This window comes from Ruditapes philippinarum, unplaced genomic scaffold, assembly GCF_026571515.1.
Source record: "Ruditapes philippinarum isolate M1 unplaced genomic scaffold, ASM2657151v2 ctg13360_1_1_1_1, whole genome shotgun sequence".
NCBI lineage: Eukaryota > Metazoa > Mollusca > Bivalvia > Venerida > Veneridae > Ruditapes > Ruditapes philippinarum.
This window is the reverse complement of record NW_026856339.1, coordinates 1-17,523: the sequence shown is the minus strand read 5'-3', so window position 1 is coordinate 17,523 and position 17,523 is coordinate 1. Positions and strand designations below refer to the sequence as shown.

Sequence of the window (17,523 nt, the reverse complement as noted above, 5' to 3'; positions counted from 1 at the left end):
TTAATCTTTAAAAGGATGAATGCTTCCAACAAAAAATCTTTTGGGGGTTATTAACTAAAAATTGTTTTTTTAAAATTTTGATTCCCTGTTTTTGGGGTCCTTTTTTAAGAAATTTGGAAACAAAAAATTTCCCAATTTGGGGTTTATAAATTTTAGCCAAGCCCTTCCCCTGAAATAATTTTTACAAAAACTTGTTACCATTTTTAAAAATAAATAAAAAAATAAAAACTTGGGAAGACAGATGGTTATTTTATATTCAAAGGTAAAATTTACTTTTCTTGATAAATAGGGTTAAACCTTTTACAAACCAGCCCCAAAAATTGGGGGGAAAAACTTGTAAGGGTTAAGGGAGCGTAGCTTTTTGAAAATTTCCCCCTTAAAATTAAACAAGTGGATTTTCCGGGGGGGCCCCCCGGAAACAGGGCCTTGTTTACCCAAATTTTATATCTAAGGTCTGTAAAAAAAAAATTTAACTTTTAATTTTTAAAATTTTTTAAATTAATACTGCTAAATTTTTTCCCAAATCTGACCCTCTTTAAACTTTAAAAGGTTAAAATTTAACTGGGCAAAATCTAACTACAAAAATAAAATATATACATGTAAAAAAAAATTATAAAAATTTTTAAACAAAGATATTTCTAATAATGAAAAAAGTTTGGGACGATTTTTTTGAAATTTTAAAAAAAAGGGAAATTTTAATTAAAAGGCTAAAAAAATTTTTTTCCCCAATAAATTTTTTCTTTTAAAAACTGTACAGTTGGGGGGCCTCCCATCAATAAAGCTAGAAGAAATCTCCGTAAAGGGGGTCCATTTTTTAAGATGGAAAAAATTTCCAGTAAAAATCATCCCAAAATTTAAAAATTACCCATAAAAACTGTCTTCTGGCATTCCTGATTCCTTTAGTCAAACAACACGAGAGAAAATACTGACAAAAATAAAGATGAATTCCTGACAAAAAAAAATTTTTTTTAAAAATTTCATTTAAAAAGTTGTCATTTGACCCACCTACCAAGATGCATGTATTGGCCAATCATATTGTTTTAAAATAGAGAAAAAAAATTATTGCCTAATTTTTAATAATGTATTACAAAAAGTTTTTTTTTTCTTGTCAAATTTTAAAACCCCAAATTTTAAAACTTTTTTTGGTAGCAAATTTTTTAAAAAACGTCTTTAAAAAACAAATTTTTTTCCTTTTTTCAGACTAAAAACAAACCCAAAATCCTTTTACTGTATTAAAAACAGAATTTCTTTAAATAAAAAAGGGGGCAAAAAGTTTGGGAAAAAAGCTTGGGCCAAAAATCCAAGATAAAAGGGGCAGAAATTTTCTTACAGAGCAAAAATGGCCAAAATTTCATAAAATTTTAAATATTTTTTCAAATTGTTTTTGTAATATCAAAAAGGTTGGGCAAATTTAAAGACACTGTTTCCCCGAACATTTTGTAATACAAAGCAAAAGAAGAAAAGTTTTTCAAAATTTAATTCCCCCTCAAATTTAAAATTACCCAATACTTTTTATACATTTTAGTGCTATTTACATGTGCAAATACTTTTTCTTATACATTATATTGTTTTTTTAATGTCCCCGTAGCAAGGTTTTTAAAAAAAAAAAAAAAAAACTTTTTAAAAAATGCCAATGCAAATTTATATTAAAAAATGGTAAATTTTGAAATTTAAAATTCTAGTTTGATACAAAGTTTAAATTTTTTAAAATTTTGGTGCAATTTAATCTCGTTGACAAAAGTTTTTAAAAAAATGTTTAAAACCAAAAAATTTTGTGAGAAAAAACATGTTTTAAATCGTTTTTTTTATTCTAAATTTTCCCAAGGCCCCCCTTTTTCCCATAAATCAGAAATTTTCCTCTGATAAAAAAAGTCAGGGAAAAAAGAAAAAAATCTTTTTAAAAAGAAATTTAATTTTTTTTATCAAAAGTCAATTAAACCAAAAATTAGGGTTTTAAAACAAGAAGGGAAAAATGTGAAAAAAAATTTTAATGTAAAAGCTTACCAAAATCTTTTTCCTGGGCCCCAAACTGGGATACTTTACTGTCCCGACTGTGGGTTCCTTTAAAAAAAGGAAAAAAAAATTTGATGATTCCCGTCACCCTGAAAAAATTTAATAAGAATAATAAAGAATTGAAAATGGTTTCACCTTTTAATAAAATAAATTTAAAATATTCTAAAAATGTAATGGTTTTTAAAAATGTAAACCCGTATATACCTTTTTCTTAAAATTTTTTGCTCTTTTTAAAAATGGCAAAGGGCTTTTAAACCGTCAAAATTTTTTCCCTTTTATAGCTTTAAAATAATTTAAATTTAAAACCCCTCAAAATTTTTTAAATTTCTTTAAGTTCCTTTAAAGCTTTTGACTACAAACAATAGTTCATTAAATGTTGGGGGAAAAATTTAAAAATTTTTAAACAGGAATAAAAGTTTTACAATAATCGGTCAAAATAGAAGGGAAAGGGCCCTTTTGGAAAAATGGGGACGGGTTTTAAGACCCGGGGAAGGTCGCAACATAAAAAAAAAAATTTTTTTTTTTAAAGAAAATTTATTAAATTTGGCCCCCCCCAAAATTTTTGAATAATTCCCCCAGCAAAAAATAAATAAAGTAAACAAAAAAAGTTTAAAAAGAAAAAAATCTTTTTTTAATTTTTTGGGAGATCCCCTACGAAAATTTTTAAATTTTGTGGATTTTTTAAATATAAAAAAATTTTTTTGTTTGTAAAAAATTTTAGATAGATTTTTAAAAAAAAATTGATCAATTTTTAAAACATCTTTTAAAATTTTTCTAAACCCAAAAAGGGAAAATAATTATAGAAAATCAGAAAAAACAGTAATAGTTTTTTTTTCTCAATTAGGGATTTAAATTTGGGTAATTTTCCCCACAAAATAAAAACCGTTTAACCCCACCCGGGAAAAAGGGATTTTGGGTGGGGTTTTCCCAAAAAAAGGTTTAATTAAAACCCAATTCCAAAAATTTGGTTGAAGATTGCGGGGTCCTCCATGTATCGAAAAAAAGGTCCCCATGCCCTCCATGCCTCAAAAGTTTAAAAGCGTACCAATAACCCCGCGGTCCCCCCCAACCGCAGGGGAAAAAATTTATTAAATTTAGCAAATAAAAAAACATTTATTTAAAAAAACTTTGGGAAAATTTTTTAGATTTTTTATCATTCAAAAAACCAAAAATTTAAAAAAAACTTTTTTAAAACAAAGTAAACAAAAAAGTTTTTCTTACTTTTTCTGATTGGACAGAAAATTATTCTTGGATACAACATGGGGATGGGGGTTTAAAATTTTTGGGGCCCGGGAATTTTATATCCATTGTAAAATGGAAAAAAAACTTCCCTTTGGAAACTAGGGGCCCGTTCCCCCATATCCAAAATTGTACCTGAAAAAAATTTTAAAAAGTGAAAAATTCCAAATTTCCAGTCCCTTTTAAAAAACCCAAAAAAAACCCAAAATAATATAAATTAAAATGCTTCCCTTTTTTATAAACATAAAGTTATTTAAAAAACACAAAAAATTATTTTAAGGGCCCAATAAAAAAAAATTCCCCAAAAAAAGTGTTTTTTTACCCGGGTTTTGTGATGCTAAAGACAATATTAGATAACCTTTTTAAACCGAATAAAAAATTTAAATGAATAAAAAAAGAAAAAAAAAAGAAAAAATTTTGATATCTTGATTTCCAAAAACAAAAAAATTTAAATCGCTTAAAAAGCTGTTTCCCAATGGGCCCGAAAACAAAAGAAAAACGGAGCATTGTTTTACTGTTTGGCGTTGAGTGACCTTTGGACATCCCTATTTTAGACATCAAAAAATTTAAAAAACCCCATGAAAAAAGAAAAATTTAAAAAAACTTTGAAGTTAAATGAAACCTTTAAAAATTTCATTTTTTTACTATTAAAATTTTTAAAAAATCCTTTGTTCCCAATAAAAAAGAATTTGAAAAGCCACCCGTTATGACATATCTTTTTTTTAAATTTTTTAAAATTTTAAGACGAAACAGACAAAGGAAAAAATTTTTTCCTAAAATTTGATAATTTTAAAAGGGGAAAAAACCCCCTGACGTAACAAGCCAAAAAAAAGGCTTATTTTAAAAAAATAGAGGGTTAAATTTTTTTTTTTTTTGCAAAGTAAGATTGAAATAAAAATTTCAAATGAGTGGAAAAACCAAAAATGCCAAAAATTTTTACGAGTGGGGTACCACGAGGAAAAAATAATAGCCCGGGGTTCACCAAAAGAAATTATTTCAATCTTATAATTATTAAAACAAATAAATTTTTTTTATTTTAAAGCTTTTTTAAATGATTTTTTAAATAATTTTTTTTTCTGAATTTGCCCCGCATTTAAAGTCCGCGCTTTTTCCTCTTTGACGTCATTCCCCATCATTTACTCCCCATCATTTAAAATTTTTAAAATATAGTTTGTTAAATTCCTCTTTAAATTTTTTACGTTTTTAAAAAATGATGTAAAGGTGACTTCGACTTTCTTTTTCCCAAAAAAAACAAAAATTTTAAAATAAAAGGCATTTATTTTTTGCCCGTAATTCCTTTTTGGGTTAAAGATTTTTTTTTTCATCCCCATTCAGATAAAAGTTCGTACATGAAAAAAAAATATTTTATAAAAATTTCACTAAATGGTTTATCAAAAATAAAATCCCTCTGAATATTACAATTAAAAAAAACTGAAAAACATAAATAAAAAGGGGAAAAACTCAAGACTTAAATGGAGCAAAATTTTCTGATTAAACGAACTTGGCCCCAAAAACAATTTTCACTAAATTTCAAATTTTGTAAAGTCAAAAAAATTTCTTTAAGTTAAAATTTAGCCAAAACCAAAAATCTTGGGCCCGCTGCCCGCCTGCCACAGGTGAATCTAAAAAAAAGTCAAAGGTTTTTTAAAAAAAGGGATATAAAAGGAGGGGTGGAAAAGCCTTTTTATAAATAGAAACAGTTAAACAAATTTTCAAAATTGGGTCAGTCACCCTTTTTTTAAAGTTTTAATCTTTTGAAAAAAGTTATTTTTCTTTTTGCCCAACCCGACAATAAAGGAAACATTTTTGCCAAATTTGAAAAAAATCTAGAAAAAAAAATTTTATAATTTTTAATGAAACCCCCTTTTTTGTCCCCTTTTTTTTTGGTAACATATACAATCTAAGGATCTTTAAAATTTGACTGAATACAGAGATCATTTAAATGTCAAAATCTGAGTTCAAAAGACAAAGGGGCCCTTTAAAAAATTTTTTACTTCTACATCAAAAAATTCTAAAAAGTAAAACCCCTGTTTTTGGGAAAAGCCCCAACCCCGGGAAAAAAAAAAATTTTCCTTAGCCTTTCCCCCAAAGTTTTCTTTAACAAAAAAAGTGTTTTCCCGAACAGTGAAGGGGCCCCAAAACCCTCCCCCCCACCAAAAATTGCCAAAAATTGGGGTTTTTAATCCTTTAACTTCCCCAAAATTTTAATCCATTCAAACCTAGTTCAACTCTTTTTGGAAAGTTTTTTTCAGCCCGATAAAAATTTCCCAAAAGGGGGGAAAAAACCTTTTTCCCCTTCCCGATTCCCCTGTCGATCATGTTTCCATTTTGAACTAAAATTTATCAAAAACATCTGAGAATTCTCACCTTTTAACTTTTCCAATTTTTTAAATTCTGCAGAAAAGATAGGGAGCTAATCAACACCAAAAAGCAGGGAAAAATTTTTACTTAAAAAATAAACTTTTATTATTTTGGAGCCAACCCCTTACTCAAACTTTCAAATAAAAAATTTTTCAATTTCAAAAACCCAGATATAAAACAAAAAAATGGGGCTTTCAAATTTCTCACTATACCCCAGGGTTTGAAAAACCTAAACCCACCATAAAAATTTCAGTTTTTGGAAGGCATTTTTTTTTACTTTATTTTTTTTCTGAAAAATTAAAAATTTAAGATTTCTTAAAGGAAAGGGCCCCCAAAAAACTATTTTTAAGGCCCCAAAAAACTGTTTTTAAAAATTAAAGCAAAACAAAAAAAAAAAACAAAAAACAACAAGATGGCCATGATACCCTTTAGGCGTTTTACCTGTTTTATAGGCCCCAGGGTTCCTTTATTTGAACAAAATTTGGGAACACTTTTAAAATAAAAAGATGGGTTTTATGCTTAAATTTTCTAAACTCCAGCTATTTGGGGTTTTTTTAAAGAAGGTTTTTTTTTTTTTTTGGGAATTTCACACATTAAAGGGAAAAACAAATTTACCCCCAGGGGATGCCAAATTTTTACCCCAAGGGTTAATTTGAACAAAATTTGTAAAACCCAAAACCCAAATTTGACCCCTGTTTCCCTCTAAACAAACTTAGCTCTAGCTCTTTGGGTTCCCTTTAAAAAAAAGATTTTTTTTTAATTTTTACATAATGCTAAAAGGGAAAAAACAATGACCCCCCGGGGGCCCCAATTTTTACCCCAGGGCTTTTAATTTTAAAAAATTGGAGACACCAAATAGAAGATGTTTTTTATGGGCCCAAAAATCTAAGCTCTAGCTCTTTGGGTTTTTTTAAAAAAAATAAAATTTTTTAAACTTTTTTTTTTCGGGGTTTCCATGGCCAAAACCAAAATTCTTCTATGAAATTTTTAAAAAGGGGACCACCAAAGGGAAAATTTCCCGTGAAGTTTGGGTGAAATTGGCTTATGGTTTATGAGGGGGATGTCATTTTAAAAAAGGGCTAAGATTTTATGATATTTACGGACAGTCTGTAAAATTTTTTGGAAAGATCCCAAAAATTTTAAAAAGATTTTTTTGTCGAAATTTTAACAGACCTTTTGACCTTAAATAAAAAGTTCAATTAAAAATTTAAAAAACCCCAGGGTTTAAAAAGAATAAGGGTTTGGTTTTTATATTTATTAAAAGTAACAAATATGCATGATTCAAAACAATTTGATGACTTTCCCTTTTTTACTTTTAAAAAAAAATTTCAAAAAAAATCAAAATTGTCAAACAAAATTGACCCGGGAAATCTTGCATTTGGGCCCTGTAAAACGGTATATTCCGTAACCGTTCGATTACTTTTAAAAACGAAATGGATGTAAATACCCAAATTTTTTTAAAAGGGGAAAAATTTAAGATCCAAATCTTTGCCAGTTGGTAAAGGGGGGTTGACTAGAAGAATATGTAGACGTTAACTGGTTGGTTTTAATTTTCCCAATTTCCCGCGATTTCTTTTTTTAAAATTTTTAAATTTTTAAAAAATTTCCCCTTCTATACAACTAATTTGGCCCAAACCCTTTTTTCCCTTTTTAAATATCTGTGTTAATATTTTTTAAAAACATTTAAAATGCCTTTTTTAGCGTGTTGAGCCAAGCATAATATAAGATTGCATAATGTCAGAAAAAGTTCCGTTTTTTAAAAAAATTTCCTTTTAAAAGGAAAAAAAAAAAAAATTAAAAATTTTGTATAAAAACACCCTTTAAAAAAGGATTAAAAAACCATTTAAATTTAAAAAGATTTCATATTAATTTTTGCATTATTTTAAAATTTAAAAAAAATATTCAAATTCAAATGACCTTTACGAAAGTTAATGAAGTGCCAGGTCAATATTGTTGGACAATACAAAGATGAAACCCACCCCATTACCTTTGTAAATATAAACAATCAATAAAACAACTTGTCTTAAGCTGCGGATTTTATGTAAAACTAAAAACAGCAAATTTCACATTGAATATCTGTAAATTTATGGATTGAAAAATCTTTAAATTTCTAGACTGTCCATAAATTTACGGACAGTCCATAAATATCATGAAATCCTAGACCTGTTAAAGTAAAAGTTTACGGACGATCGGACGGACGGACAGACGACGGCCGGGACGAAAAGCGATCACAAAAGGTCACTCTGTCACTTTGTGACAGGTGAGCTAAAAATCACCTTTATTATCATTAAAAGAATTGTTTACAATAAGTCAATGTCACATGCTAGCATTTAAAGTTATTATGTAGATGATGACCATGGCGTTATAAATCAAAGGGAAATAACTATTTAACTCTTTTAAAGTTACCCTACTGACAGCCTTTGTTACAATTAAATATGTTTTATTAAATTGTGCTTCAGAGTACAAATTAACGAACATAAACCTGTTGAGGCTGTTCAATCATTGCATCAAAATGGCTGATGTTCCTCAAACGTCATTGGTCAATTATGACGTGCGAACATAAAAGCTATCGCGTGCGCACGTAATAAATTGTACGTGCGCACATAGTAGCTATCGCGTGTGCACGTAGTAGTCATAGCGTGCGCACGTGGTAGCCATCGCGTGCGCATGTGATAGATAAAATATTTCCGATGTCCCCCATCGCGCGCGCACGTTGTAGCTATTGCGTGCGAACGTAGTAGCTATCGTGTGCGCACCTGATAGACAAAATATTTCTGATGTCCCCTCTATGCCACCGTAATTATCTTTCCTATAATTAAAAAATAGGGGATGTATGTGATCCAAATAACTATAGAGGCATTACTTTACTTAGTTGTTTAGGAAAACTATTAACTAATATCTTAAATGAGCGACTCAGTGCTTACTTAGAAAGTCACAATATACTTAAAGAGGAACCACCAGGCTTTCGTAAACAATATGGAAAGTTCTATTGACCCTCCCAGATTGACCATGTTTTTTTCTTTGAAACTATTGATTGATTATTACTTGAATTCTAAGAAATAATGTATGACTATAATTTAAAAGCGTTTGGTTCTATAAATAGAACACATCTATGTCACAAACTATTGTTGCATAATATTGACGGTAAATGTTTAAAGATTATCTATAATATATATGATAAAGCAAAGTCATGTGTTTAAGTTAATAATGAATTGTCAGATTTTTTTAGTAGTAACACTGGTGTACGTCAAGTAAAAAATTTGTCTCCAATATTGTTTTCTTTATAAGTTTCTGTCTTCCCAGTATGAAAGGGTTGTCTACTATATCTAGTGCAACTGTTTATTGTCTTAGTTGATGTTTACCTAAAATTATACCTACTTGTATGCTGATGATACCATTTTATTAGCTGAAAACAAATTAGATCTACAGAATGGTCTTAATGCCACGTATGATTATTGTAAATTATATGGGATCTGAATGTGAATGAGGATAAGACGAAAATAGTGGTATTTAGTTCACGTAAGCCTAGAAACCCGAATCTTAACTTTCCTTACAATGGTAAACAGTTAGAAACTGTAGAAAGTTTCGCATAGGTGTATTATTTAATTTCAATGGCAAATTTGGTAAAGCCAAGAAAAATCTTGTTGACCAGGCTAGAAGAGCTATATTTTCTGTTATTAAAAAAGCTAGAAAACTGTTTTTTACCCATATCTGTTGTTTAACACTATGGTTGTACCTATTTTATTATATGGTTGTGAGGTGTACAAATTATTACGCTTCTGTAAACTCATACTTAATAAAACAGGACTTTGTCCTTTAGTGCTCCAGGTTAAACAAGAATATTGCGTTATTGGAGTAAGTTGATAACCTCAAAAAATGATAAAATATGTAAAATATTGTATAATACAGTTCTTTCTTTACATGTTAATAATGTTATGACCTCTCCTTGGATCTCATTTGTTAAAAATACTCTTCATAAGCTTGGCTTATTAAACTATTTTTTGTGATCAATATGTTGGTAACTTAAATAGTTTTAAAACTATTGTGAAACAGAGATTGAAAGACCAGTTTTTACAGAACTGGAAAGGAACCATAAATGAATCCCCTAAATGTTTAATTTATCGTGTGTATAAGAAAGATTTTTGTTTCGAGAAATACTAAGATATATCACCTTTCAATCTCTGTAGAATACTTTGTAAATTCAGAACTATGCACCACCTTTGACCTATAGAGAAAAGAAGACATTACATATTGAAAGAAGTCAAAGAATATGTCATTTATGTTCAAAATAATCTCTTGGGGATAAATTTCATTACTTATGTGAATGTCACTTTTTAACTCGTAAAAAGTTGATTGATTCAAAATTCTCAAATCATCCTCAAATCATCCTAATATTTATAAAATAGAATCTTTATGGGAAACATTAATACCATGAGGAGATGTGCATAATGTGTTGCCTTGTTCAGACATTACAGAGATATGGCCCTTGATTAGTTATGTAGTATGCATATAAAGCAATATTGCTATTTCTTTGCAACTGCTGTATTGATTTCAATAAAACTGTATGGGAACCATTAATACTTTATTAAAACTTGCATTATTCTGCAAAATTATTATTTCAAAATTTGAATAACTCATTCTCCAGTAAGTCGTGCATTTCTCAACTTTATGAATGTATTTACATAAAAACAATTTAGATAACTTCAGTATAAGACAAATCATGTCCAAAAAGTAAAGTCTAGACAAATGATATGTGTTAGTCAAATTGATTTCCTTATAATCGTATGTATATATGTTTTGTTAATCATTTTTGAATAACTGTTATATTGTTGATATATCATAACCTTATGCATATTATATGCCTTGGTTTTGAATGAAATCTTGAAATCTTGCTTCACTAGCTTCTGTTCAAAGTAAGTGTCCTTTTGACAAAAGAAAGTCATATAATGATAATTACAAGTACAAATGTTGCTGCAATGCAGCAATTGAGAAGCTCTGCGCAAAAAAAAATGCGCTCATTACAGATACCTTACCAAATTATTCATACGCACAGGTCATGTTATATTCAGATTATGTACTATTGTAAATTTTTTCCGTATGTTTTGTAAACCATTTTTTTGCATAATTATACTTATCTTATGCACAGCCCATAATTAAAAAGAGGGGCCAGATATTTAATTTGTAGTTTTTGGTTTACCTGAAGGGATGGACACGCTGGGGAGTCCAAGTTAATCAGTGAGCCCGAGTCAGAATTTTTCTCACATATACAATGAAGAAGCAGAAGAAAATCCAAACTCGGACTACAGTGAAACAGCTTTTGCTATCAGTACATTAGAAACTTTTGAAACGCCAGGGAATTCTGATAGTGGTGATACGGTTATAATCGACCAAGAACCTTGCAGTCTCTCAAGAGGTGCTTAGAAAAAGCACCGTCACTTGACAAAAAGCGAAAGAAGACGGAAAGTGAGTTAATTAGTTTCAGACGACATTTTATCTATTGAAAAGGACCTTGTTAACAATACCTAGTTATTTGCGTTTCTCTAGCCAGAAAGTATAATTACACTTTTTAGAAATGATATTTAAACATACGATATATAATTAACTAGCTGAGCATATAGGCAATGAACTGCTTTGTACATTAATTAATTCAAACCCAGCTTAACATAACGTTTGCTTCTATTTTACTTTACAACACCACGGAACATTTAGCATTATCAATGTTAATGCTATAATCACGGTGTCAAGGGTATACGCATCATTTTTCCGCGTACCGCCGATAATTTATCATCCTGCGCGCAACACCGTATCATTCTTACGTAATCTTCTGAAAAGTGCAAGAGGTCAATTCAAAAATGCCAAAATTTCTTACTAAAATTGATTTTATATAGAGAGTTTGCATACATCACGGAAGTTTTGAATGATTCATCTATGTGTGCAAAAACATTTTCCAACAATATTTGTTTATTATAACCTGAAACTAATGAATGAAAACACTTTAATACATGTGAAACAATTGTGTTCTTGATGCGAACATTTTCCATCCTTTTCCAAAAGTAAAGCTGTCGGAAGAAGTATCATATGTCAAATGATCACAAAAAGCATTGACCCGAGCTGATAACATACCAACTTTATACAAATAATGCAAACTAATGTTGTAAAATCAAGAAAACTTTTATAAACATGGTACCGCATCATGCAGAACCATGGCACCGCTTCTTTTTGCGCGGTTATACTGCATACATGTACTTTTAAACGTGTTTAACCGTTTTTTGGGGGGGTTTTGTTGTTTTTTTTTTTTGTTTTTTTTTTTTTAGTTTTTTTTTTGGGGGGGGGGGGTGTGGGCGGGGTTGGTACTGTTATTTTTTTAATGTAGGATTGACAAGGGTTACCGGTTAGGGTGAGCGGGGCAGTGGATTACCTGGGCCTGGAAGCAATCTGGACCTCTATAGTTTTTTTTAAAGATAATGTCTTGTTAAAATTCTATGCTTTCGTAGCAGTTGCATTTTATGTCTGTTGTGAAGTTGAACTTTTCTTTGGACTAGGAAATTGCATAAAATTTGCAGAGATAAGTAATTGAAATTACTTTCAAATTTGTTAATACAACAAACAAGCAAGTCAAAGCTCATATTTCTAAAATAGTATTTCTTTTTTGCATTTGAATTTTAGTTACTTAACTAATTGACTGGGCACGTAACTTATGCATGTTACTGAATTTAAGAAAGGTGACAACTATGTATGGTGGCTGATTTGGTACATTGCGCGTTGTGTTGTCGATAGCGACGACCCAACATATGTCGTTATCGCCTTTTCGTCTTGTTGCTAGCGACAATACGAGAAAGCACCAAACGGTGCGTTGTCGCGCTGTCGTCTTGTTGTGCTGTCCCTAGTGCGGCACGCCAAACGGCACGTTGTCGTGCGTGCGACGTGTTGCCGCGATGTCACATTGTTGCTCGGTTCAAATTGAAGGATTGGCTTAATAGCCAGCGACAGGGCGACATCGCGCCGCACGACAAAGCACAGTTTTGCGTGCCGCGCTAGAGACAGGACCACAAGACGACAGCGCGTCGTTTGGCTTTTGTAGTGTTGTCGCTAGCGATAGGACGACAAGACAAAAGTAGGACAACGCACCGTTTGGCGCTTTGTCGTGTTGTCGCTAGCGCCAACTAGACGCGCAAAAGCGTACCAAATCCGTCACCATAATGCTCTTGAGTTATTCTCCCTGTATTATTAAACGACTATAATCCCCCCACCAGCAGAGCTATTCAAAAAGTGTATTCTTACGTCTGTAAGATATGGTGGCTGATTTGGTACATTGCGCGTTGCGTTGTTAATAGCGCCTTTTCGTCTTGTTGCTAGCGACAACACGACAAAGCCCCAAATGGCGCGTTGTCGCGCTCTTGTCTTGTCGTCCTGTCTCTAGCGAAGCGCTAGCCAATTGGCGCGTTATCGGATTTTGTCTTGTCCTGTCGCTAACGATGTACGCCAGACGGCGCGTTGTCATGCAGCGTGTCATGCGGCGTGTTGTCGCCATGTCGCCCTGTCCTTTGGCTTATATTAAGCCAATACTTCGATTTGAACCGAGCGACAATATGACATATCGCGACAACACGCCGCACGACAACGCGCCGTTTGGCGTACATTGTTAGCGACAGGACAAGACGAAAATCTGACAACGCGCCGTTTGGCTAGCGCCAACACGACGCACAAAAGTGTTCCAAATCAGCCACAATAGTAAGAAGACACTTTTAAATAACCGTTACCTTCCACATGGATTTAGTGCAGTTGAAATATACGGTGTCCTTCTTGGGACAATTGAAGGACTGTTATTGACATGCTCGATTTTTTCTTAAAGTTTTGTCTGTCTTTTTGTATTTTTACAGATAAAGTAGCAAGATTTTACATTCTCACAAAATACTTTTCGCGCCATTCAACATTGAATTTGTCGAATAGTTGAACTTAAACAAGAGATTTAGTCAATCTTAACAGGCGATATTTAAGTGCCTCAAACAGAACACTATAGAAACCGATGGAAAGTAGTGCGTGTCTCATGAAAATATCCAGCTTATCGAGAAATTGGATGGCCATTTCCAGGACCAAAGTAACTGTTGATTTAAGCATTGACGAAACTAACAGTTGTTCGTTGGAAGATGGTACAATACTTAATGTTTTTGTATATCGTCTGACATTCTATAAAAAACAACATTAACGTGACATTTACTGAACCCACCGGCCCACAGACCAAAAAAATCAACTGCCATAAATGGCTGAACATTGCGTTAAGTTAACCATGTGAATAAGGAAACTTACTAAATTTGGGGTCAAAAACGTAATCCATATATACAAACAACCGTTTATTTTGCAATACATCATGATTCGTTAAAAACTGATTATAATGAGGATATTTGTTTGTTTGTTCAAAACTTATTTCATCGAGTTATTGCATCATGGCATGGATTTACTGCAGATCATACAGTAAATCCTTGCCATGATGTCATCACTCCATGAAATCGCGCAGCCACGGGTGAAAATATTTAATCTTGACATCACGAGATGAAATAAATTTTGATCTTACACCAAAAACAAAGAAATTTTCTTTTATTTCATGCTTTTCAATGGATAAGGCCTTTTTGAATTATTTCTCATTTTTAATGTTTTACCTTTCAAAGTGTTCCCCGTCTGGTGCCCCACTTTCCTTCTTCTTCACGTGCTTGTAGTACAGTATGGTTACGGGAGTTGACGGAAGTTAACGGAAGGTTCCGGACCAACCGGAACTAGTGTGTTAGACTTGACAGTTGGGCGCTATATTAGTGTATAATATTTAACCAGAAGAATTAGCTGATTAGGCAATTCCTAGCTTGGCTACGATCCAGTGGAAGGTAAGTCGATTGTTTCTATTGTCAATCCCTTAATAATAAATCGCGACAGTTCTATATTGGTGGCAGCGGTAATTTTTACGAATTCCGTTCCGAAAGATAGACGCTACCAAAGGTCCATAATTTTACCGATTGTGCACGAATTTGCCCTCTAATTCTGCACTCATAGAACAAAGTCTACCTGAATTCTTGGTTTTGTTCATAGTGGGCAAATCTGCTTGAACGATTTAAACCAGAATTTCTACGTAAATAATCGTAGTTAAGCTGGAATTTGCCTCCAAATTCCGCTTAGGTTAGACGATGCCTGGAAGGACCAAATTCTTGGAATTTGTTTATTTTTCAGATTTCCTTTTCGTTCTGCTGCCACTGGTACAGTAATTGTTATATTTTGATAAAATCCATTTAGCCCTTTTGCCATATAAAGGGGGAGAAGATAGATATTGAGATTTATTTGGTTAAAACACATTTTAACTTGAATATTTCTCGGTATCTTTTTCGTTGTTACCCAGCAAACAAAAGACGTTGTACTGACGTTAGACCCTGACGTTGGGTAAACGTTGGCAGAAGGTTGGATTTGAAAGTTTTTTAGACGTCAGAAACAGACGTCTATACAACGTCATAAAACCAACCTTTTCTGACCATAATCCAACCTTTTCTGACCATTATCTGACCATAATCCAACCTTTTCTGACCATTATTTGGACATAATCCAACCTTTTTCTGACCATAATCCAACCTTTTCTGACCATTATCTGACCATATGCCAACCTTATCTGACCAAATTTTCTGATCATTTAACGGTTATTTAACCTCATTCAAAACTTTTGGAATATGTTTTTTTTTCATTTTAAAGCTCTTTAATAGGGTTAATAAATAAGCATTCTTATGATTTTAGCAATTTATTTTATACTCGGAATCACAAGTACAAAACAAGAAATATGGTACTATAATTACAAATGCAAGATTTACATAATATTTTTTGAAACTATTAAATTTTACATGTACATGTATGTACTTTAATAACGCTTCATGTATTAATTAAGCATGTTTTAGAAATAAGATTTATAAACAAAATCCTTCTTGAATATTAACACTGACATTTTATATAGCAAACATCCATGCATGTGTTTTTTCTTATATCACCACTGAACTGATCACTCTGAGTTTGGGATTTTTCAATCATCTATCCAACTTAATGATTGTATATTTGTCTTTGTATTTTATAACTGAATCTAGATCTGAATGTTAAATGGAACAATATTCTGAATATTTTGTTATAACTATAAATAGCAATGTTCTTGTATCTTCATTAGTATTCTAGCTTCTTTCGTCCTCCTACACTATGTCGATCTGGGGCATACTTTAAGCGTATTTAAGCATTAATTACCATCTTCAACCTGAGATCTGATCTCACTTTCTGAAATTAAAAAAAATAAAATAATCAGTTACTGCAAGAAATAAATCACTTTTACATATTATAATTAAACGAAATTCTAACAAAACTCTCCAACTACTTAAAAAGATACTTATTACTTTTAATTTAGTTTAAACCATGTAGTTTCGTGTACCTACTGTATATATCTATTAGAGGTGTAACGATTCATCGATGCATCGATGCATCGCGATCTGCCTTGTCCTCGATGTATGCATCGTAATGAAATTACAAATTCCAATATATTGCGATGCAATACATATTTCACCTCCCGATGTATCGATACAGCGGGAAGTATCGCAATACAGTAACAATATCTTCCAGGAATACAAGGACAAACGTATTTTTTGAAAGACTGAAGAAAGAAAAATAGCTCGAATGAAAACAATGAACAAGCGCGACTATTATCATATCATCGTTGTCATCTCGTTTCCCCATGTCCGCAATCATTTAACGGTCACTAACAAAGTTTTATCAATTCCATATAAATGGGCTGGTGTTGTTTGAACTTGTTTATAATAAAAAAAATAATTAGAGATCTATGCATTTTCAACAAACATGAATTTGTATTTTTATTTAGTCGCACTTGATGTCGGATTAAAATAGTGATGATGACAACATTCCCATTTGATATTCGTCACGTATTTATACTTTCATTTCCGTTGACATCATTTTCCCGTTAAAAAAAACAAAACAAACAAAGAGAAAACATGACTGTAGACTGCAAAATATTTAGAATGAGAATCTATAGTCAATCCTCCCTGGTCATACAATTCACGAGTTTTGGGAACATTGTAGTTTTTGAGGAACAAACAGACAGTGTTGTATAATGATGAAGACCGGACGTCGAGTGTTTGCAAAATTTGCAAACTCAAAATAAAATACTCTGGGGTTGAGCACAAATCTTTCGAGAAAAATGAGAGTGTAACTGATTAACTGTTATTTTCACAGTTGTTGACCTAATAGTTAATCACTTGTTACTATTTTTTCACAAGAAAAATCTTTAGTGAAGTATTGTAAGACTGATTTTTTTAAACTGCCATATTTACAGTAGAAGACTTTAGTGTTAGACTAGTAGATATCAATTTGCTGTTATGGTATAATTACCAATACCTTTAATCCTTAGGTAATCAGAAAAGTAAATTGTTGAAAGATCAAAATCAGAAACCAAGTTATAACAACAAGTTAAAGAGTTTATTTTTTGTTATTGTAATAATTTTATATTAAATTCGTAATTATGCTGTAAACAAATGGCCAAATTTTATGTACTAAGTCTGAAAGTCAGTATCGTGATATGTATCGCATCGCAACATAAGAATCGCAATATGCATCGCATTTTTTCAAAGTATGCAATACATATCGTGAATCGCATCGTTTTGAAAAACAAGTATCGTGATATGTATCGTTACAGAAAAAAATGGCAATGCACAGCCCTAATATCTATTAATTTTGATGAAAATGGCTTCGTGAATTTCATTATAAAATCAAGGGTAATAAGATCACTGTATTTTCTATAATATTTTGAAATATACCTGTCACAAAATCTTGGTAGGTTTTCATTTTTCTTTTCCTCTAAATATTTTCATCTTCCTCCTGAACTTTTGA

General features: G+C 31.4%; 1 long non-coding RNA gene across 1 annotated transcript; it reads right to left on the bottom strand.

Moving 5' to 3' along the window:
- Window positions 1-15,767: 15,767 nt before the first annotated feature.
- On the bottom strand, window positions 15,768-17,523 carry LOC132746246 (uncharacterized). The gene is made up of 2 exons (XR_009627965.1): window positions 17,451-17,523; window positions 15,768-15,903 (listed from the first exon to the last, which is right to left on the bottom strand). It is a non-coding gene; the product is annotated as an uncharacterized LOC132746246 (long non-coding RNA).